Source organism: Lithobates pipiens, unplaced genomic scaffold (assembly GCF_037356315.1).
Source record: "Lithobates pipiens isolate NorthernLeopardFrog02 unplaced genomic scaffold, aLitPip1_a1.2 Scaffold_25, whole genome shotgun sequence".
In the NCBI taxonomy this organism is placed as follows: domain Eukaryota; kingdom Metazoa; phylum Chordata; class Amphibia; order Anura; family Ranidae; genus Lithobates; species Lithobates pipiens.
This window is the reverse complement of record NW_027507787.1, coordinates 218,016,848-218,039,286: the sequence shown is the minus strand read 5'-3', so window position 1 is coordinate 218,039,286 and position 22,439 is coordinate 218,016,848. Positions and strand designations below refer to the sequence as shown.

The following is a 22,439-nucleotide window of genomic DNA, read 5'->3' as shown; positions in this document are numbered from 1 at the left end:
CGCGCATGCCACCGGCGGCGTGCATGTGACCACACGGCGGCAAATTCAAAGAGATGTACCTGTACGCCCATTTGCCCAGCCGTGCCATTCTACCGACGTATATATACATGCGGCGGTCGGCAAGTGGTTAAAGAAGAATTGTCTCTGTGCAGATGAATGGACTGTACTGATAAAGGTTAACAACCAGCTACCAACAGGTATTTGCGACCACAGTAGGCATAGAGGGGGTGTGGCAACTGCTGAATTATATTACATTTTGTGCAATATTTTGTTTGTGTCCTTGATGATGAAAAAATGTAAAGTGTTACAAAAAAAGTACTTTTTTTTTTTTTTTACAAAGTGGACAAATAAGAAGAATTATGATTGATATATATATATATATATATATATATATATATATATATATATATATATATTATATATATATAGTTAAAGTAACTCCATTTTTGTTCAGAAAAAAACATTCCCCTCTGAGTGATCGATGTACATTGCAAGGATTATAACAACCTTTGTTGCAGATTCCTACCTTTTGTTATTCTGAAGAAATCCATGTGTGTTTGTCTGTGCCTCTGTGCAGAGTGGGTCTAATGGGAGTGGTTTCGTAATCCTCAATCAGGTGTGACAGCTGCAGGGCTCTAATGAGCATAGCATACTAGCTCATTATGAATTACTTACCCGAGAACGAATCCCCCGCAGTCATCTTTGTCTCCCCCTTAGGTCGCCGACATGTCGCCCGGGGCTTGCTTCCAGATATCACTGCTCTGGCGCTGTGATTGGCCGGAGCCGTGATGACATCACTCCCGCGTATGCGCGTGGGAGCCGCCGCGAACGGCACAGTACAACTGAAGCAACGGCATGTGCTGCCATCGCTTCAGTTGGCTTAATTGCATATGAGCCGCATGAGCCACATGACGTTGGCACATGTAAATACAGGGATATCTCCTAAACCTGCAGCTCTAGGCAAGCCTAATTATAGGCTTGCCTGTAGTTTAAAGTGGTTGTAAAGGGTTTACACCCACTTTAACACAGTAGATAGAAGATATCCAGGGAATCTAATCATATACTGGCTCAATCAGTTTAGAGAATCCTCCCATTCCATGAAAGCCAAATTAACCAGCAATGTAAGTAGTCCCTGATGGATGTCTTATGAAATAATGTTCCCTGGAGGTCTCCGCTCTGGTGACAGCACCACATGTGATGGAAATCAGCTGATTTCCATTGGTCCTCTGACTTTTTCGATTGTTTATGTATGTAGGTGGTGCGTTGTCTATGCTCGTAGGCACAATTTGTGAATAATTTATGACATTTTATGTAATTGTCTTGATTTTTATTTTTGTAATAAATACTTTTAATCTATACTTCTGTTATGCCTATAAAGTCCGTCATCTAAAAATGCAGTATTTTCAATAATGCAATGCTTTACAGCATACCAATAAAAGAATAATAAATACACATTTTGTTTTACCTGCAAAAAAATGTGCATTTATTATAAAAAAAAAAAAAAAAAAGGACTTATCCTTTAAGACTAATCCTAAATTTGTGTGCAGAGACATGCCTTTGCTCAGAGTGGGGCATGTTTGGTTTGGGAAACACAACAGCTTTCTTCTTAGGGCTCAAGGGTTGCTAGGACGCAGGGGACTGCTTGGAGCCCTGGCAACCAATAACGCATTGATGGTCACATTCAGTAGCTGAATATAAACAAATCGGCTTCGGTGTGCTGGATGATGTTATTACCCAAATAACTAAAACCAATTCATCAAGCCCGTCAGTAAACTGTGGCTGGGGAATTCCAATGGGTGTGTACACCCAATGAATGCCTTGGCTGCTTATGATCAGCCTAGTTACAGCAACAGCTTCCTGGTGTGCTCAATGGGGTGGGTTTAGGCTAGGATCCGAACATGCCTGAGCTCATCCTGACCATTTGGTCAATGATGGGAAATTCTTGGCTGACAGGGACTCATCATAGAAAGATAGAAAAGTGTAATGCCTTGTACACACGGTCGGAAATTCAGATGGAAAATGTCTGATTGGATTATATTGTCGGAAAATCCGATGGTGTGTGGGCTCTATTGGACTTTTTCCGTCGGAAATTCCAACGGAAAAAATTTGAGAGCAGGATCTCAAATTTTCTGACAAAAAAATCCGATCTGACTTTTTCCGATTGTTTGTAGAGAATTCCGAGAAGTGCCACGCATGCTCAGATCAAATTACGAGACCAAAGCTAACGAACGAACATCATCATGTTTTCCGAACGATCGGATTTTCCGACAACTTTGTCCGACCGTGTGTATGCAACCCGGACGGATTTTGTTGTCAGAATGTTGTCAGAATGTTCGACCGTGTGTACAAGGCAAAGTGTAAAATTTGCATCACCAGCAAAAAGTTTTAGTGGCCACGTGTCTTATTAAACTCCCTTCCGCAAAAAAGTTTTATCCCTATTGTGGGGTCACCAGTATGGTATTCGTACATTGAAATCATATCCCCTCTCAAGCGTCTCTTCTCCAGAGAGAATAAGTTCAGTGCTCGCAACCTTTCCTCATAACTAATATCCTCCAGACCCTTTATTAGCTTTGTTGCCCTTGTTTGTACTCGCTCCATTTCCAGTACATCCTTCCTGAGGACTGGTGCCCAGAACTGGACGGCATACTCCAGGTGTGGCTGGACCAGAGTCTTGTACAGCAGGAGAATTATCGTTTTATCCCTGGAGTTAATCCCCTTTTTAATGCATGCCAATATTTTGTTTGCTTTGTTAGCAGCAGCTTGGCATTGCATGCCATTGCTGAGCCTATCATCTACTAGGACCCCCAGTTCCTTTTCCATCCTAGACTCCCCCAGAGGATGCATTCATGTTTTTATCACCCAAATGCATTATTTACAATTTTTCTACATTAAACCCCATTTGCCATGTAGTTTCCCACCCCATTAATTTGTTCAGATCTTTTTGCAAGCTTTCCAAATCCTGTGGAGAAGTTATTGCCCTGCTTAGCTTAGTATCGCCCGCAAACACTGAGATTGAGCTGTTTATCCCATCCTCCAGATCATTTATGAATAAATTAAATAGTAGTGGTCCCAGCACAGAACCCTGGGGGAACCCACTACCCACCCCTGACCATTCTGAGTACTCCCCATGTATCACTACCCTTTAAACTTGCCCTTGTAGCCAGATTGGAAACCAGGTACTCACCCTTTGGTCTATCCCAGATACACCCCATCTATGGGCCTTCCTTCATCTAGATGGCAGCTCACTTCCTCATAGAAGGTTAATAGATTGGTTTGGCAAGAACAATTCTTCATAAATCCATGCTATGATACCGTTCTCATTACTAAAATCTTGTATATAGTCCCTTATAATCCCTTACAAGAGCTTGCATACTATTGATGTTAAGCTAACTGGTCTGTATTTTCCAGGGATATAGCTTAGTCCTTTTTTAAATACTGGTGCTATATTGGCTTTTCTCCAATCAGCTGGTACCATACCAGTCAGTAGACTTTTTTGTAAAAAAGGGGTCAGCTAGCTATCTCAGGCAATAGATTTGGGTTCAATAGGGCAGTGGTTCTCAACCTCAGTCCTGAAGTACCCCTAGCAGGGGCAATCAGCTGGTACCATACCAGTCAGTAGACTGTTTGTAAAAAGGGGTCAGCTACCTATCTCAGGCAATAGATTTGGGTTCAATAGGGCAGTGGTTCTCAACCTCAGTCCTGAAGTACCCCCAACAGGCCATGTTTGCAGGTTTTCCTTTATCTTGAACAGGTGCTTTAAAGTAGAGTCAATGGCTTGGTATTTTGGACAGCTATATTATCTAAGGCCGCGTACACACGCGGGGACTGTTCGCCCAACTTTGTCCGTCAAACAGTTTCGGCAAACAGTCCGCTCAAAATTAGCATGGACGGACATGCCCACACACGACGAACGAACAGTTTGCTGAAACCGTGCGCGATGACGTGAACGGCACGTACGACGGGACGAAAAATACGACGTCCTATACACTGCATTATAACTTTCGGCGTGTAAATCCTTTCTGAGCATGCGCGGAACTTAGTTTGACGAACAAGCCTACACACGGGCGGACTGTTCGCTCAAACAAGGTTTCAGCGGACAGTTTTACGGAATTTCCGAAAAACCTTGTTCGTCAAACTGTGCGCTGAAACTGTCCGCTGAAAGCCCACACACGAGCGGACTGTCCGCCCAAACACTGTTCAGCGGACAAAGTTGGGCGAACAGTCCGCCCGTGTGTACGCGGCCTAAGAGAAAACATGGCCTGCTGGGGGTACTTGAGGACCACTGCAGTAGGGAACACTTCAACATGATGTTTAGTGAAAATGTAATTTATACAGCTAAAGTTATCTTTAGTGTTCAATAGAGGTACAAATACAAGTTTAATTGTGAACTGGACTGTACCCAATACATATGCAGTAAGTCAAGCTACAAATTATACATGGTAAACACTGGCAAGTAAAGCACCTCTGTGCACAGCTTATTAGCAGGAAATGCAGGCCGGGCTATGCCTGAATTCTGGCAGTGTCAGTGCTGTGCAGCGACGGAATCACAGTGCTTCCCATGTAACACAACACAAAGCGCTGAACTAAGCCACGATAGTGATTCCATTATGAAGAAGAGGCACAATGAATGGCAGAGAACCAAGTACTCACCAGCCATAAAAGTATATTAGGGTCCCTCATAAGCAATATTACTGCTGTGCACATATCCCTTACCAAGATTTCAAAAGGATCTGCTCTCCCAAAATTGATCTTTCAGTTATGGATGGACATTGACTGGATCATGCATCTTCCAAATGTCTCTAACAAACTACAGCGGTCCTCTCCCTGCAGGACACCTAATTCTGTCCTTTCTCTGAAGTTGTATTATTCCTACAGCTATCTGAGTTCAGTACCAACGCATTTTAAATTTAACGGTGAGAGTGAGACTATGGCAGGAGGGAAGAGTTCAACCACATGGAGCGACAACACACCGTAATTGCATTTTTGAAGTTCACCCATGCAGTGAACCCATGGGTGAATGGTCTATGAAACAGTATCACCATTGGCTTTGCACCTCCCGAAAAGGGCAAAAAGGGTATGGTGCTGGATGGATTGGATTGAGCTGAGAACTCATGACATGAACATTAGATCTTGCTACCAGAGCACCAGAAGGACACAGGAGACATGTATTACATACCGCTGGCTTCAAACCAAAACTAAAATATCAATTTTGGGTGGGCTGACACTTCACCGATGACTTCTAAACAATACCAAGCGTATGGATTTTAACAAGCCATTAAATCCATGGCAGCTAGAATGACGTCTTCGGTCATTGTGATGTTTGACACATAGAATTAAATCAGATGGTTTTGTTGAGGTCTGCTCCGGCTTACTGCAGCACTTCAGGGTAATGTCTACAAAAGAAGATTGGAAAGATCTATTAAAGCTTTTAAAAGTACTTTACAAAAGTTTGTGAAGTTCCATCACATCTCATAAACAAGACGTTCATAAAATCCCAAGATAAATAGCATGAGTTGAAAAATATATGTACATGGGGCAATACTTATAGCAAGTACACAGAAGTAAGGAAAAGACAGAGGAAGGTAAACTTGTAAAAACGAAAATATTCAAATGCTTTTAGCAGGAAAATCTTCAGTACAATTCAACAGCCTAATAAGGATGTCAGCATTAGGAGTTTAAATCAAGCCTTACTGATTAATGTACAGTAATATTCTTATATGATAGCTCAAGGCAAAAGTTATCATATATAAAGTAGAAAGGTATTTTATATACAGTATCTCACACAAGTGAGTACACCCCTCACATTTTTGTAAATATTTTACTATATCTTTTCATGTGACAACTCTGAAAATCGACACAATGCTACTATGTAAAGTAGTGAGTGTACAGCTTGTATAAAGGTGTAAATTTGCTGTCCCTTCAAAATAACACACAGCCATTAATGTCTAAACTGTTGGCAACAAAACTGAGTACACCCCTAAGTGAAAATGTCCAAATTGGACCCAAAGTGTCAATATTTTGTGTGGCCATCATTATTTTCCAGCACTGCCTTAACCCTCTTGGGCATGGAGTTCACCAGAGCTTCACAGGTTGCCACTGGAGTCCTCTTCCACTCCTCCATGACGATATCACGGAGCTGGTGGATGATAGAGACCTTGCACTCCTCCACCTTCCGTTTGAGGATGCCACACAGATGCTCAATAGGGTTTAGGTCTGGAGACATGCTTGGCCAGTCCATCACCTTTACCCTCAGCTTTTTTAGCAAGGCAGTGGTCATCTTAGAGGTGTGTTTGGGGTCCTTCTCATGTTGGAATACTGCCCTGCGGCCCAGTCTCTGAATAGAGGAGATCATGCTCTGCTTCAGTATGTCACAGTACATGTTGACATTCATGGTTCCCTCAATGAACTGTAGCTCCCCAGTGGCGGCAACACTCATGCAGCCCCAGACCATGACACTCCCACCAGCATGTTTGACTGTAGGTAAGACCCACTTGTCTTTGTATTCCTCACCTGGTTTCCACCAAACACGCTTGACACAATCTGAACCAAATAAGTTTATCTTGGTTTCATCAGACCACAGCATATGGTTTTAGTAATCCATGTCCTTAGTCTGCTTGTCTTCAGCAAACTGCTTGCGGACTTTCTTGTGCATCATCTTTAGAAGAGGCTTCCTTCTGGGACGGCAGCCATGCAGACCAATTTGATGCAGTGTGCGGCATATGGTCTAAGCACTGACAGTCTGACCCCCACCCCCACCCCTTCAACCTCTGCAGCAATGCTGGCAGCACTCATACATCTATTTCTCAAAGACAACCTCTGGATATGACGCTGAGCACGTGTACTCAACTTATTTGGTCGACCATGGTGAGGCCTGTTCTGAGTGGAACTTGTTCTGTTAAACTGCTGTATGGTCTTGGCCACCATGCTGCAGCTCAGTTTCAGGGTCTTGGCTATCTTCTTATAGCCTAGGCCATCTTTATGTAGAGCTTTTTTTTTTTTTCAGATCCTCAGAGAGTTCTTTGCCATGAGGTATCATGTTGAACTTCCAATGACCAGTATGATTGAGTGAGAGCGATAACACCAAATTTAACACACCTACTCCCCATTCACACCTAAGACCTTGTACCACTAATGAGTCATATGAATGCTGGGAGGGAAAAGCTGGTCACACTCCACCTTCCACCTCCTTCTGCTCTCACAAGCCCTTCGTTATGTGGGCTGTGTGCACCTGGTGAGTGAGTGGCGTTGTCCTGTAAACCATTTGATGCTAGCTCTCACTATATATATATATATATATATATATATATATATATATATATACATATATATATATATATGTATATATATATTTTTTTTTTCTTAAATATATATGGAATTTTTTATAACAATGCTTAAGTGGTTAAAAAAGCAGCACCCCATTCCTACATACTGTCTGATCTCCAATGCGATTGTACAGCAGTCTGTAGTTTCACAGCATTGTAATTATTCTGTTGCATTACAGGCAAGATCTTCCAAAGCTTTGTAACTTAATAGGTGGTACTGAAGTTACCAATGCTTAATTAAAAAGTATATCCTAATCCAAACTATTTATTTTGGTTTTGGATAGAATAAGCTAGTAGTAAAACCCTGTCTAGTATTTATTGCTGTTTGTGAGATTCACTCTTACTATTAGTCCTGGTGATTATTGTCCCTGGCACATGACCTGGAGGTGAGGGAAAATCATCTAGGGCAATGGTCTCCAAACTGCGGCCAAGGGGCCGGATGCGGCCCTTTGCTTGACTTTATACAGCCCTTGGTGCACTATTCCTCTTACTGGCATTAACAATGGGGCACTTATACCTGTCACTGACAGCAAGGATGGGGTACTTATTCCTCTCACTAACACCAAGGATAGGGTACTTATTCCACTCACTGATGCCAAAAACTTTATTATGCATTATCACAATACTTTAGTGTTGGTGATTAGGTGAGTAAGGGTACTTCCGCTCACTGATGCCAAGGATGGGGCACTATTCATCTCACTAACACCAAGGATGGGGCACTTATTCCTCTCACTAACACCAAGGATAGGGTACTTATTCCTCTCACTAACACCAAGGATAGGGTACTTATTATAGGGTACTTATTCCGCTCACTGATGCCAAGGATGGGGCACTATTCATCTCACTAACACCAAGGATGGGGCACTATTCATCTCACTAACACCAAGGATGGGGCACTTATTCGTCTCACTGGCAACATGGATGGGGCACTATTTATCTCATTAACACCAAGTATAGGGTACTTATTCCTCTCATTGATGCCAAGGATGGGGCACTATTCATCTCAATAACACCAAGGATGGGGCACTTATTCCTCTCACTGGCACAAAGGATGGGGCACTATTGCTCTCACTGACACCAAGGATGGGGCACTATTCTTTCCACTGACACCATGGACGGGGCACTATTCTTCCCACTGACACCAATGATGGGGCATTGTTACAGACGCCAGGACATTTTCTACTCCCGCTGGCTATAGTCCGGCCCCTCTTAAGCCTGAGGGATAGTAAACTGGCTTTTTGTCTAGAAATTTTGGTAAAATCTTGCTTTAGAGGGATTTCCTCTTACCTCCTGTTGTGTCTGTGGGACAAAAAGTAAAGGGTAATCTCTCTGACGGGTCAGAGACAGCCAAAAACACTATTATGCATTATCACAATACTTTAGTGCTGGTGATTAGGTGAGTGAAGTGCAAGCTTGCTGCAAAGAGAAGTAAACCCATAGTTCCATAAGTAATGTGATCACGTTCTAGGTATTTGTGAAGAGCACTGGAACTCCATGATCACCAAACTGCTACTCGGGAGGGAAGACTAATAGAATTGATCTAGGAAATCCTATAAAATCCCAAGAGTGTCATTAGAGGTTTCCCTGTGTGTGGAAAAGATATAGACAAATAGAACATCTGTCTCAGATCGTATGGCTCTGTCTATGTCAGTGTCTTCTATATCTCAGGTTACGCTAAATTCTTCATAGCTGTCTTTTTGTGGAATTTTTGACAAGTTACCTGGTTAAAATAACTTAAAGTGGTTGTAAACCCTTACAAACCACTTTGACCTACAGGTAAGCCTAGATTAAGGCTTACCTGTAGGTCCAAGAAATATCTCCTAAACCTATACCATATAGGAGATATTTGCCCGAAGACAGACACCGCTGTCTACGGCGCATGCGCCATAGACAGCTGCCGCGCATGTCGGCTCCCGTGCGCATGCGCGGGAGTGACGTCATCGCGGCTCCGCCGAATGACAGCGGCGGAGCTGCGAGACCCCACCGAAAAGATGGATGCGCCGGACTACAGGGGACAGCGGTGACATCGCTGGCTCCTGTGTCAGGTAAGTGACACATAATGGGCTACTATGCGATGCATAGTAGTCCATTATGCTTTGCCTTTGCAGGGAATGAAAGAGGAAGTAACACCCATCAGGGTTTACTTCCTCTTTAAACCCAGTTTGTGTCACTGGAGGAAAACGGCCGCCTTTCCAGCCTTTCCGGAAACACAAAAGAATTCCCAAAGAGTTCCTCAAGGAGGATTCATTCCTTTCTGGTGACCATTGTCATTGGCACTCAAAGTGTGGAAGAATCCAAAATCTTGAGTTGTTACCAGAACATGAATAGAGGGGAAATCCTCCAATGGGGGCACTTGCTACTTTTGTATCTTTCTACGAAAGGATTTACCTCACTTTAATTTGAACTATATCCAAATTTTTTTTGCTTTAGACTCTATTCACACTTCTATGACTCCAAAGTTGCGCCAACTTTGGAGTGTAACTTTATTGCAACTTTGGGTGGGCGCAACTTGGATCCAACTTTGGCTTTGACCAGTGATAATGGACAACTGTTGCACAGCTGTTGCATCATACAAAATTCAGGTACAGCTTTCATGCAACTGTTGAGGGTTAACAAATTTAGTAGAAATTATTTTATTAAACAGAGATAAAAAAAAGTCTATAAACAAATTATAGCGAGTACACATAACATGGTTCTTATAGATACAGCACTTTAGATGGAATTCCCAACATGTTTCACCCACATCCTAGGCTTCCTCAGGGGATACTGGTAACTTGAGATACAAGCCTTCTAATAAAGAAAAAAATATATATATATAACAGTCATATCAATACTTGTACACATGTATGTTAATATTTATTTTTCTAGAAAATTTATTTTCATTGTCTAAAAAAAGTATGTTTTTCTTATATAACTATATGTTTTGTATTGACATGACTATATATGACATATATATATATATATATATATATATATATATATATATATACCTCAAGTGGGGAATTCTCATGTTGGGACATTTGTGTACTTGCTATAATTGTTTTTAGACTCTGTTTAATAAAATAATTTTATACTACACTTTTGAGATCACTGTATCATACCTGCACCTTGAAAATCCCACAAATTCTCTTGTACCTATGCAACTTTGATGTCCAAAGTTGCATGACAAGTCACACAAGTGTGAATGAAGCCTTATGCCGCGTACACATGACCGGACTTTCTGGCAGACTAGGTCCGACGGTCTTCCCGACGGACTTTCGGCGGAGTTCTGATGGACTTTACGAACGAACGGACTTAGCGACACACAAATGGACTAAGTCCATTCAAAAGTCCATTCGTTTTGAACGTGATGACGTAAGACGGGACTAAAAAAGGAAGTTCAATAGCCAATAGCTTCCCTTGGGTCGTATTAGGTCCGTCGGACCAGCATACAGATGAACGGTTTTCCTGATAGGAATTGAGTCTGTCGGACAGGTTTGAAACATGTTCTATTTCTAGGTCCGTTGGATTTTTTTAAACGAAAAATGATCGGATTAGCCCACACACGATAGGATTGTCCGACGGACTGATTCCGTCGGACCTAGTCTGCCAGAAAGTCTGGTCGTGTATACGCGGCATTAGATGTACTTTAACAAAGCAGGAGTGTGAGTGAGCATACCTTATATACTGCACTCAAGCAAATACCTTGATTGTAATGATATTATTGAGGAGCAGGCACCTGACTGTACCTTTTTGTTTCAGCATCTAGTAGCCCTATTTATATAATTTTGTTGTATATAAAAAAAAAATAAAAAAAAACAGGATGAAAGGATCTAAAATAAATGCATATTATTAAAAACACACATTTCACACATATCCAGGCTACTCTTATTGTAATAATTTGATATTTTCTTCTTTTTGGGCAATTGGGTTAAGGGAGGACTTTGCCTTTTCAAATTTACTTCTACTGCCTAATAAAAACAATATGCAGTGCAGATATAATGTTATATGAATGAAGGTATCCCTATGACTCAGAAACATAAGAATGGATTAAACAGCTCTGATGTAATAGAAAATATATTAGCAAAGGATTGAACCATGTTTTCCTAATACACAGAGAACTTGAAAGGTGGACTGTAGCCATACCACATAAAGACCATGGTATTAAAATACAATAATTGCATCAATGATTACATTAAAATTATTGTATATTAATACCATGATCTCCATGTGGTAAGGGTAAAGTCCGCCTGTCAAGTTCTCTATGTATTGCAATAATAATTACCATGGTGGTATCCAACCAACCCCTTTTTTTCTATATGTTCCATATTTTCCAAAATCAAGATGAATACCAGTTTCACAATTTTTGGAAAGTTAAGCTTCGTACACACGATCGGATTTTCTGATGGGAATTGTGTCATGACAGGCTGTTGGCAGAAAATCCGATCGTTTGTATGCTCGGACAATTGTCGGATTTCCCACGGACAAATGTTGGATGGCAGGCTTTAAAATTTTCCGCGGACAAATGTCTGCTGTCAGATTTTCCGAGCGCGTGTACACAAGTCCGTCGCATGGTCAGAAGCAAGGACGAGCCAGAAGCGGTCAGTCTTGTAAACCAGCGTTCGTAATGGAGAATTAACATTCGTGATGTGGCAAATTATGAAATCTCGAAGTGTTTCTCAGCGCACAATTATCTTCTTCTTTAATGGGATAATAATGAAGCTGCTTTGCTGGTGATACTGATGGAGTTATTGCAAACTAATTTTCAAAGGCTTTTTTTTTCTAGTGATATCAAGAGTAATATTATTATGCTTTTTTCTTTTTTTTTTCTTTTTTTTTTGACAAGTTACCACAACACCATTATCCCGTAGTTTTTACGATCAAAGATACAACTATGTTGGTGTCCCTTGTTAATTTTACATTGTATTTTTTAAAATGTAACTGCCTACTCCCAAACTGTCATTTGAAGTAAAACACCAAGCCAAGTATTAGTCTACACAATGTTTTTATTGTGCATTAAAAAAAGAAAACAAATAAAATAGAACTTAACAATAAAGGGCATTCTATGCATCAAAAAATATATAAAATATAACATATCAAATCATTATTATTCAACCAAAAAATAAAATAAAAGCCTCATGTATGTGTCCTGCTTCTTAATATAGGGGGTCACCAATGCCAAGAGTTGGTGAAAGCAGGGGTCCGTCACCCGGTGATAATTCCGAAAATCATCCGGATTATTCTACTGGAGCTCCCGCAGCAAAGACATATGACATAATTGGTCACGATTAATAAAACAACCAATTTTTGGTCCAAGAAATCCTCCTTCTCCTGTTCCTGGACTGGATTTGGGTCAAAGCAATAACTCCAAGGCCAATAATACATAACATGCTATCTCCTCTGATTCAGCAACGGGCGTTCAGAAACTAACTGAAAAGCGTGAAATGCAAAGCGCGAACTGTAAAGCGATATATAAACAGCGTGAAATGAAAAGCGCTCAATGAAAAGTGCGAATCAACACTCACCAAACTTCTACTAACACAAAATTATCAGAAGGAGCCCAAAGGGTGGCGCTAAAGAGCTGAAAAATCACGTAGTACGTCACTATGTTCGTGTTTGTTGGCCGACAATTCCTTGCCGTTTGAATGAAAGACAAAATCCAGGCACACGCCTTCGGACAAAAGTCTGAGGTTTTGTTTGCGGCAAATCCGATCGTGTGTACAAGGCTTAAGGAAGCTTTTAGCCTTGTATTAATAATGCTAAGTTTTTAAAGTTAAATGATGTGATTAGTTGGTATTGGGCACAGCTAAGATTGAAGGCAGATCTACAGCCAAGTTGGACAGTGTAAGTAATAATGAATAATTAATCATCATACCAAGCTCCCAGACTGAGAGGATGACATACAATACTGAGCATCAACATTGTTGAGCTAATTCCACCTCTCAGAAGGGCCAGATGGCCGAGGCTATAAACCATGCCTGTGATGTAGCAAGCCTTTTACTGACACAACAAGCCCATTGCGGGTACAGTATTCATCCTCTACAGGAGCTGGCTGAGAGCAAATTTACTCATCCTTCCCAAATGACAGGAAAATCCCTTCAGGCCATGCATTATCGAGATGATTATGTTCTTCCTAGGCCACATGTCTGTTCCTTTTACAGCATAGAATGAAAGATATACTGTTTTACTGCAGCTACTTTAGCTGTCAACTGCTAATTTGGGCCATCTACACAGCAAATGTAGTAACCCACCTTACACTTGAAATGGGTCATATGACATTTTTTCATAAATAAAAAGATCAGGCCATAGGACCCAGTCATACATATTTTCCCATACAACCAAATATGTCAGAATAAATATTGGAAGACGCAGTTGTTGTAAAACTCTTGTTGGTATAGATCAGGCTTTCTCCATGAATTTAATCCTAGAGGAACCCCAAAAATAATTTTCATGTCTCGAGGAACCCTAAAACCAAATCATTATGGCTCAATAGGAACAATGCTCCTTATATTGGTGGTCAATAGGAAGAATGTCTCCCTTTAAGTGGTGTTCAGAATGCCACCCTTAAAGACAGCTAAAGAGATCAAAGCGCATGACAAGTCGCAGCCTATTGGAGGCAATGGCACTGTTCCAATCGGTGTAACACCAATTTTGTGGCGCCGCACCAATTTGCAAAAGTAGTTCCTGCACTACTTTTGCCAATTTCAGGTGCGACTTCAATAGACATCTGTGTATGAATCCGCACAGATGTCTATCAAGTAGCACCTGAAAACACGCTGACCTTGTGTAAAGGAGATTTGTAAGTTCTGTATATAATTGTATTCTATTTTGTATGTATTGCACACGGCCCTCACTGTGCACATGGCACTAATAATGTTTTCTTTACATGTTTGCATTCTTTCGAGTCCCAATTAGAATTAGCCTGCCTATGTTACGCCCCTTTTTGCCATAAATGTACAATTGTAATATTAATGTGATACCTATGTAATCATGTGTATAAAAACCTTCATTTGCTTCATAATAAAGCAGAACAGTTATTTGGAAAGATGTAGAGTGTATCTTTGGTGTCTGTTCCCCACTGCAGTAGTTATTATTAATTTGGAACCACTAATCAATATGAGGATAGGAATTGCCTATCTATAAAATGGCCCGGTCACTTTGCTACTTTGAAATCACGCTAGTGAAGTAGCGCGATTTCAAAGTACCCTCAATATGAACCAGGGCTAAAGGAGGTTTCACATGTTTTTGTATTGTGCATGCTCTAGAAATGTTATATTTGTATATATTTGTATGTGATTGTCGATGTTATGTTTTGTGGTGTTGTTTTTTTTTTTTAGGTAAAATTAATAAAAAGATTTAAAAACAAGACAGGAGCCCATATGCTTGTTTCCCCCTTATATACTGTGTTGTGATGTATTGTAATGGATTGTGCTGCATTTAAATTCAACATGTTCCATTTTGACCAGCACACACACACACACATGCAGTGATTTGGTGTGAACTTAGACAACCGAAATCAGGGCAGTCAGCCTTGTGCTTGCATTGGGGTTGCCTTGAGCAACACAGGTCAGCATAACCCCACATAAGTGGTGTGAAGGGGCCCCTAATGTAATGCACTAGTTTGAAGGGCCAAAATGGGTTGCAAAGCACATTGCTGGGGTCATTCACACTAGTGCGCTGTGGCAATTAGCATGTAAAATTTACATGTGCCGTGTTAAAGAGAAAGTAAACTCCCCTATTTAGTTTTTACCTATAGGTAAGCCTATAATAAAGCTTACGTATATAGATACTGTAAATATCTCCTAAACTTGCACCGTTTAGTAAATATTTACTGTATACGTTGTCTATTATGTCATGGATGCATGCGTCTGAAGGAATGGCCACCCATGCCGTTTATTGAGGGCCCGTGCCGTGACCAGTGGCTCCCGCGCACAGCACCTGAGCACGTAAACCCAGAAGAAACACCGGAAAAGATGTCAGCTGTGTCAGCGGTATGCAGAGCTTCATTCTAAGGTAAGTAGTTCATAATGAGCTAGTATGTAATACATACTAGCTCATTATGCCTTTGTCTTACAAGTGTTTTTTTTTTTCATTGGGGTTTACAGCCTCTTTAAGGCAACCCAGTCAGTTCAAATGGGATGTCAATGCACCACAATACACATTTAGTGGACACGCAACCTTTTTACAACAGAGCGCCCCACAACCCGCAGATGGCGCTCATCAGTGTGTTGTGTTGTGCTAAAATGCAAGTGTGTTGTATTGTGCTCTCTAGGTGTGAAAGGGTTCCTTCAAAATTAATGGCACTACAACATATATGTCAGAGAAATGTTCTATCCAGCCACATCAGCCATATCCCTGAGCTCATGCGCAGCGGAATTGCGCTCCGGCGCACACGCATTCGTGGCCCAATGGAACAGTGTACGCGTCTGTGCACGCCCAACGTGACGATCTGGCGGGTCTATTTAAAGTTGCTCAGGCGCTCAGACTGGTTGCTGGTTTGTCTTCAGCTTCCCGTTTGAGTCTGCTTCCTGTTCCCTGCATTTGATTACTCGTTATGACCCGGACCGTTCCTGACTATTCTGCGAAGGTTGTAGTCACTGAGGAATAAGGATGAGCCTAACACCCCCCTGTTCGGTTGGCACCAGAACCTGCGAACAGACCTAAACTTCATGTGAACTTTAGAACCCTATAAAAGTCTATGGGACTCGAACGTTCACAATCTAAAGTGCTAATTTTAAAGACTAATATGCAAGTTACTGTCCTAAAAAGTGTTTGAGGACCTGGGCCCTGCCCCAGGGGACATGGATCAATGCAAAAAAAAGTTTTAAAAACTGCAGTTTTTTCAGGAGCAGTGATTTTAATAATGATTAAAGTGAAACAATAAAAGTGTAATATTCCTTTAAATTTCGTACCTGGGGGGTGTCTATTGTATGCCTGTGAAGGGGTGCATGCTTCCCGTGCTTAGAACTGTCCCTTCACAAAGTGTCATTTGTGCAGGAAAAAAAGTCTTTTAAAATCACTTGCGGCTATATTGTCGGCTTCCGTAATACAGAGAACACTCAATGAGTGTTCTCTGTATTAGCCGACAATTCATTCATTCATTGATAAAAAAAAAAAAAGCGTGGGGGTTCCCCTAAATTCAATTACCAGGCCCTTCAGGTCTGGTATGGCTATTAAGGGGAACCCCGTGTCAAATTAAAAAAAAAATTGACGTGGGGGTCCCCCTAAATATCCATACCAGACCCTTCAGGTCTGGTATGGATATTAAGGGGAACCCCACATCAAATTTAAAAAAAAATTGATGTGGGGGTCCCCCTAAAAATCTATACCAGACCCTTTATCCGAGCACGCAACCTGGCAGGCCGCAGGAAAAGTGGGGGGGACGAGAGAGCGCCCCCCCTCCTGAACCGTACCAGGCCACATGCCCTCAACATTGGGAGGATGCTTTGGGGGTCTGTGACCCCTCGAAGCACCATGTCCCCATGTTGATGTGGAGAAGGGCCTCATCCTCACAACCCTGAGCGGTGGTTGTGGGGGTCTGCGGGCGGGGGGCTTATCAGAATCTGGAAGCCCCCTTTAACAAGGGGACCCCCAGATCCTGCCCCCCCCCTGTTTGAAATGGTAAGGGGGTACAAAAGTACCCCTACCATTCCACAAAGAAAGTGTAAAAATGGTTAAATAAGACAAACACACTTTTGAAAAATTCCTTTATTAAAAATAAAAAAAATAAAAAAAAGATTCCAGCGGTGCTAATCCACTCTTGCTATCCAGTGACGGATCTCCGGGATCCAGCGATGGATGATCATATCCAGCGACGGGGGATCTCTCAGTCCAGTGCTGTCCATACATTCGTCTTCTGTCTCCACTGCGGAGACACTGCGGGGATCCCAGCGCTGACGTTTCTTATATTACGAGGGCGGGGCCACCCGTCACCTCACCCTGCCCCCTCTGACACTGGTGAGGAAAGCTATGGGGTTCCCCAGTGACGTATGGGTGACCTCGCCCCCTTCTGATGTAACGCAGGTTTCCGTTACATCAGAGGGGGCGGGGTCACCCATATGTCATTAGGGAATCCCTGGCTCCCCTCACCAGCGTCAGAGGGAGCGGAGTCAGGTGACGGGTGGCCCTGCCCTCCTAATATAAGAAACGTCAGCGCTGGGATCCCCGCAGTGGAGACAGAAGACGGATGTATGGACAGCGCTGGACTGAGAGATCCCCCGTCGCTGGATATGATCATCCATCGCTGGATAGCAAGAGTGGATTAGCACCGCTGGAATCTTTTTTTTATTTTTTTTATTTTTAATAAATAAATTTTTCAAAAGTGTGTTTGTCTTATTTAACCATTTTTACACTTTCTTTGTGAAATGGTAGGGGTACTTTTGTACCCCCTTACCATTTCAAACAAAGGGGGTGGGATCTGGGGGTCCCCTTGTTAAAGGGGGCTTCCAGATTCTGATAAGCCCCCCGCCCGCAGACCCCCACAACCACCGCTCAGGGTTGTGGGGATGAGGCCCTTCTCCACATCAACATGGGGACAAGGTGTTTTGAGGGGTCACAGACCCCCAAAGCATCCTCCCAATGTTGAGGGCATGTGGTCTGGTACGGTTCAGGAGAGGGGGTGGTCTCTCGTCCCCCCCCCCTCTTTTCCTGCGGCCTTCCAGGTTGTGTGCTCGGATAAAGGGTCTGGTATGGATTTTTAGGGGGACCCCCACGTCAATTTTTTTTTAAATTTGACACGGGGTTCCCCTTAATATCAATAGCAGACCTGAAGGGCCTGCTAATTGAATTTAGGGGAACACCCACGCTTTTTTTTATCAATGAATGAATTGTCGGCTAATACAGAGAACACTCATTGAGTGTTCTCTGTATTACGAGAGCCGACAATATAGCCGCAAGTGATTTTAAAAGACTTTTTTTCCTGCACAAATAACACTTTGTGCAGGGACAGTTCTAAGCACCAGAAACATGCGCCCCTTCACAGGCATACAATAGACACCCCCAGGTACGAAATTTAAAGGAATATTACACTTTTATTGTTTCACTTTAATCATTATTAAAATCACTGCTTCTGAAAAAACTGCAGTTTTTAAAACTTTTTTTTGCATTGATCCATGTCCCCTGGGGCAGGACCCGGGTCCCCAAACACTTTTTAGGACAGTAACTTGCATATTAGCCTTTAAAATTAGCACTTTAGATTTCTCCCATAGACTTGTACAGGGTGTTCCGGCTTTTCGAATTTGCCGCGAACAGCCCAAATTGTTCACTGTTCGCTGAACAGGCGAACAGGCAATGTTCGAGTCGAACATGAGTTTGACTCGAACTCGAAGCTCATCCCTACTGATGAATCACAACACCACAGTGTGCATACACAAGCAGATAAAGTACCCAACCACCATAGCTGTCGATTATGCTTACCAAACAGCAAGCATTAAAAGCAGGTGGCTTGAACCCAGCCTGGGCCTTTAAACTCACAGATGACCACAACCCAGAGATAGTCGAATATCACTGCTCACTTCGTTCGTCCCGATATCCGTAGCTTTCAGTAAATGCTCAGGAAGAGAAAAGGACTAGCCATAGTGTAATATATTCCAAACTATATAAATCTATTAAGCATATATTGCACTTACAATTGCGTAGTAATAAAATGCATAAAAAGGTTGCCGGCCAGTATACACGAATGGAGCCCATCCTCCTAGTTAGATCGCGTGCCTTTCTCCAGGCGCGTTTCATCAACAGACATTTTCAATGGGGAACGAGTGTTTGACCCTCTGCCTGTGACCCGGATTTGCCTTGTATCTCCAGTGTTTGACCCTCAGCCAGTTCTGGACTTCCTGCTTAATCAGTCTCAGCTCAGCTGCCATCTCCTCAAGGAGTTCTACACAAGCCTTATCCTGCCTGCTGGCGGCTTGTGCCTCTTTGTGCCACCCACTTCCTGTATCACCTCCAGGGGGCGGGGTGCACCTAGTCGCAAGTGTGATCCGCTCTCGGTATCTCAGCCTCTGTAAGTACTTACCTGACAATATATCACATTGTATTTCATGTGTTACCCTACATTGTAGTAAAACGAGTCAATAAACACCCACCCACCAATCCTGGGTATTTGTGCACTCCCTTTTATTATTAAAATGCAGTGTCAAGACTTTGGGGTCAGCGTTGAGGAGTGCCCAGTACAAAATGTCATGCTACTTAAAGAGTTTTAATCAATTTAAAAACAGGTATCAAGAGAAGCCAACGTGTTTCAGAGGAAATGCCTCCCCCTTCATCAGGGCTAAAGTCATGGATATGACTGACAGTGAGAAATTTGATTAGGATGCCTATGATTAGGCTTGATCTGTGCTTTCACATCTCAAAGCTTGCAAACACCAAAATGTAGTGTGTAATGCCTGTGTATCCAATTTCTTTGAATTTGCTCCTATTGATATGGAGATGTCCTTATGTTTTTTTCCCGCCCTTTTGGACCCCTGAAAAGCTTTGTAGCAATGTCCCAGGCCTCCTTTAGTCTAATGAGAACCTCCAGAGCTAGGGACAGCTGACACCCTTCTGTATAGAGTGGGTTGCATAGTGGGTGTGATGCAAGGTAGAATCATGGGTTGCCAGACACTTCTTGAATGAAAAAGAGATTTATTTTCTCTTGAACAGAACTGTGGGAGAGGGGGTTTAGGGCCAGGACATCCTTAGGTTGTTGCAATGTCAATTGGCAGAATCTGAGACTTCTACAAGTAGACAGCCATGCAGGGAGAGACACCCATCAAGGCACCACATCTGCATGGCAAGAGCTCCTAACAAAATTGTAACAAACTCTTTTACTTTTTTACAATCAATTATTGTAGATTACTAACCCACTGAGCTCTCAGTCTCTCTCACTACACTTGCTGATTCACTGCCACTGAATCCCGTGAGCTCTTCTTATCTTCTTACTTTAATATCTTCCTCAAACTTCACCGCTGCTTCCCTGCTGGGTCCCTAGCTTGGCACTCCAGATACTCTTCAAGCATCAACCCACTGGCTGGGTCCCTGGCTTGGCACCTGCTGAAGTTTTCTGATTTTTCACTGGACCTGGTTGGTGAGAATACTGCTCCGGTACTTGCTTCAGCTACTCACTGTGGCCCCTGGTCATAAGGTGGAAGGTCTCTTAGTGGCGACAGCTTCCCCTCTACCTCTGACCACGACAGGTTCTCCAGCCGTCAGAACCGTCACTTCTGGTTGGACTGCAAGCCTCAATCCCAACCCTATGCTGCTCTCTTGCTTTTGGATAGGCCCTTAGAAAGCCTAGCAACCAGATGTGCCCAGGATAGACACAAACTATGGTCTAGCAGCCTGAGCAGCACAACACAGATCCACCCAGACAGCCATTCAGGTGGCACAGAACTCCAATCACCTGACTCCACCCAAATATATAGGTTCTTCCAGCAGGCTAAGGGGCCAAGAAAACCCCTGCCCATTGGCTGAGACATCCCATATACTCCTAATCTGTCCTTGCATTGCCCTTATCTTATCTAATGTCACCAGGTACCCGGCCACCAAGCAACAGAAGAGAGAAGTGCAGCAATTCCAGACTTAGGGTAAAATCAATTGATCCCTAACAATTGGCCAAGGCAACTATACCTGGCAGGTAAATTTAGAAGTAACCCTGCCTAAACATCAGGGTGCTACAGCTACTTTTTGGATTGTCCCCCTGACTGATATTGGAATAAAGTTGTATCTGGACCCCTTAGTATTGATGCGGCACTTCAATTTCCATTGCTGTTACATATGGTGGGTTGAGGACATGCCTAGTTCTATGCAAATACTAATATTGTAAAAGTCATGAAAGGGTCTTCAGCCATACATTAGAAAGAAGAGAGTGAGAGGGTAGTAAAAGGTAGGAGAAGATACCTGCTGTAAAGTTTCAGACGTTTGAACTTTTTTTTCCCATTGATACCTTTCTTGTTACGACACATCTATATGGTCAATGTTACTTAGGATGGATTTGTTGGTCATCATGCCATTTCTAACAAAACCAGATCAAATTTCTTAAACATGAAGGGATGAAAGACTGAGTAGCACCTACTAAAGAACCATTTACGGACGTGAATGAATGGTATCTGCGAGTCGGGAAGAGGGGGGTGACAGCTGGCAGATGGTATATTCCAATCGGAACCTATAAACTCTGCAGTGGCAGCTGTGTAGAATGTCTACAGAGAGGACTCAAGCCTTTCTCATGTTAATGAGGATATTTAACTCATTGACTTTTATGCACCCAAATGGCTACAAAATACTACATTAGTAATCTAATTCATGGACCTGCATCAAGCTGGAATTAAACAGTGTAAAACCATAAGACTTTCTGTACCTCTATAAAAAGCCCCAGCTTGCTATAAACGCAAACAGCTTTTATAGATATTTATTTTGTAGTATGAATAGTCCCTGTAATAATAGGCAGATTAAAAGTATTGTAATGAGCAAGCTCAGATCAACAGAGATTTGGTTAGAATAAGATGCAAAAGCCTTTCCAGTACAATGACTGACTTTTTTTGTAGAAGCAGGTAGAAGCCAGACAAGTGATATAACAATTAGGATATTTTTTAGAATTAATAAAACTGTATAATAAGCCCTTCTATGAATCTTGAAAAGGAAGCAGTGGCTTCTCAGCACCAGCGCTGGATCAAGTGAGGTCAAAGAAAAACTGCAATGGGTCTCAGTGCTGCCAAGATGTGAATGGGGACAAGCAGATCTTGATAAAAATAAATTGCAACTAAACTAAAATAATTTCAAAAAATGCTCTAGAGTTTTTTTCGGCAGAGACATGCAAGGTTTCTATTGCCAAAATACTTCTTTCTCTTTCTTCCGTCAACTTTTTTATTTTGTGTAACAGAGCATGGCATGTGTGCCATGCAGTATACACTCTCAGCTTCTGTAACTTACCAACAGTGGAGCTAGGAGCAATGGCAATGTCCCTCTTTGGCAAATGTATGGGAATTTCATCGTCAGTGGTCACCTACTGGCCAAAGAGGAGAGATGTAGGACCTGCACAAATCTGTGAAGATGGTGGCAACACATTAAGGGCTCATTTACCATTGCTTTGGCTTCAACACGCATTAAAGCGCCTACCGCTTCAACATGCTGAATCAAAGCCTCTCAAAAGCAAGCTTTGTCATA

At 42.3% G+C, this 22,439-nt stretch overlaps 1 protein-coding gene across 2 annotated transcripts in view; it reads right to left on the bottom strand.

Moving 5' to 3' along the window:
* Positions 1–444: 444 nt before the first annotated feature.
* JAKMIP3 (Janus kinase and microtubule interacting protein 3) overlaps positions 445–22,439 on the bottom strand; it is a 261,757-nt gene continuing 239,762 nt past the window's right edge. For both annotated transcript variants that reach the window (XM_077455553.1, XM_077455552.1), the window contains one exon: positions 445–5,393. The gene's annotated coding sequence lies outside the window, so the exon portion shown is untranslated. The remainder of the gene's footprint in view (positions 5,394–22,439) is intronic.